At 39.9% G+C, this 2071-nt stretch overlaps 1 pseudogene; it reads left to right on the top strand.

Annotated features, from left to right (window-relative positions):
• LOC102823912 overlaps positions 1–1432 on the top strand; it is a 5115-nt pseudogene extending 3683 nt beyond the window's left edge.
• The last annotated feature ends 639 nt before the right edge of the window (positions 1433–2071 follow it).

The raw sequence follows: 2071 nt of genomic DNA, 5'->3' as shown, positions 1-2071 counted from the left end.
TATATATATATATTAGAGAGAGTCCTGGTGTGGCGCTGTGGGATAATGAGTCAGACTGCAAAACCATTTGAACAGGAAGGTCAGTGGTTCAAGCTCACCAGCTGCTCTTTGGAAACCCTCTACAGGATCGCCATGATCAGAATCAACTCAATGGCACTTAACAACAACAAGGAGATATATGTCTATATGTTGTTAAGTGCTGTCAAGTCGTTTAAGACCCGTAGCAACCCTGAACTGTGTTTCTGAGGCTGTAAATCTTTATGGGAGCAGAAAGCCTCATATTTCTCCTGCGGATCAGCTGGTAATTTCAAACTGTTGACCTTGCGGTTTGCAGCCCGATTCCTACCCACTACGCTACCAGATATATATACACCATATATATATACATGTATGCAAGGGGTGGGGAACATTTTTCTGCCAAAATTTATATCATTCACAGCCCCTACAAAATTATTAAACTAAAAATTACTCTTCTTCAAGATTGTTGTGCCCTGTAGGCTAGAGGAACAGTGAGGTAAATAGCTGGTGCGGTGAGGTGGGGGGGAAGGGTAGGAGGGATGGTGTTGATCATGAAAGAACCCAAGCTAACAGCACTGGAAACTGAAGTATCAATTTTTCCTAGAGCAGTCTGGTGGTAGCACCAATGAAGGGCCTTTAGAGTCTTTAACTTATGTGGAACTGGTGTAGCTTCTCTATACAAAATGATGGCTCAACAAACATATATCGGGGAGCTCCTCTCCATGCTGGATTCCTGCATGATGTCATAACAACTGTCTTTTAAGAGAACTCAATTCCGATAGAGAAGCTATGCTTGTAAACACCTTGGTGGATTAATACCTGGAAACCAATTCTAAGCCAGTATTGCACATCCTGACTACATTGCAAGAGCCACATTATAAGCACCTAATGGAGAAGATCAACAAACATGTGGGCAAAGCCACCACTTGTTTATCCACTCTCTGTCTCTTGGAGCATGTGATCTGACTACAGCCATCATGGAAGCATCTGCTTTCTCAAGCAACTCTATTGCCTTCTTTAATAAAAATATTTCAAGATCAACACCAATGTAGTGGTCCTCAAAACGGGATTTTTAGTGTTGAAAACCATGCTACCAGTGATTCCACAATGCAGGAAGCAGCATCTTCATGTCTTCTTTGGTGCCATCTTTGGTGTTGATGCCTGAAATAAACCAAGCCATGTGACATAAATCTGTCTTGTCCATCTTCATTCCAGCATTTATGCTCTCTTTAATTGTCTTTATGAAATGTACCCTTTAATCTTTGTCTCTTTTCTACATTCTCACTACAGTGTGTTGTAAAAGTTGGAGACTTTTGAAGTGGTCAAGCCAATGATGGAGCATTTGCAAATTCATTTGGAATTAGTGACTGGACCCAAGGACCATGAACTGGATCCTTGAAAGTACAGAAACTAATGTATTAAGTGACACAAAATTGTAAAGGATCTTTTGGCAGATGTCACTATTGCAGTATTAATTAATATAGAATTTCTTTAATCTTTGGAATCATTCCATTTTGAGGATTTATACAGCTTTGTCTGAATTTAAAACATATTCCTAACAATTTAACGGAGAACTAATAACTGTTTTAAGAAAGAAATGGACTTTGCATTTTTGCCCTGCAGAACCTCCAGAAAGCTTGTACCTTAGTGACGCTAATTATTCATAAAGCAGGAGGTGAAGCATATGGCTGAACACAAGTCAATTGTAGAAAGTCTATATATTGAGTGTTTGGAATCCTTAGGTCCCTTTCTTTATCCTACCTTTCTCAGTGAGGCCTCTGTAAATGTTCCCTGGTATATTCTCTGGAGAAACTGAATCTGACAAGCTCCTTATTTGAGGATTCCAGGGAAGGAGAAGCTCCAGGCAGTCTTCCCACTTTTCTATGGTCACTGCCAGACAGAGGGTTGAACCCTTTTTGGAGAAAATGACATATATATTGACATTTGCTGATTTCCCCTGTAAAAACTGGCTCACTGTCTGAGAATCTCATCTCTCCACAGAATCTACTTCTTCCATTCAGTGTAAATTTAGGGTAACTCATTGTGAAATATA

Source organism: Chrysochloris asiatica, unplaced genomic scaffold, assembly GCF_000296735.1.
Source record: "Chrysochloris asiatica unplaced genomic scaffold, ChrAsi1.0 scaffold00248, whole genome shotgun sequence".
Lineage (NCBI taxonomy): Eukaryota > Metazoa > Chordata > Mammalia > Afrosoricida > Chrysochloridae > Chrysochloris > Chrysochloris asiatica.
The sequence above is the reverse complement of the archived record's forward strand: the minus strand, read 5'-3'. Positions and strand labels throughout refer to the sequence as shown.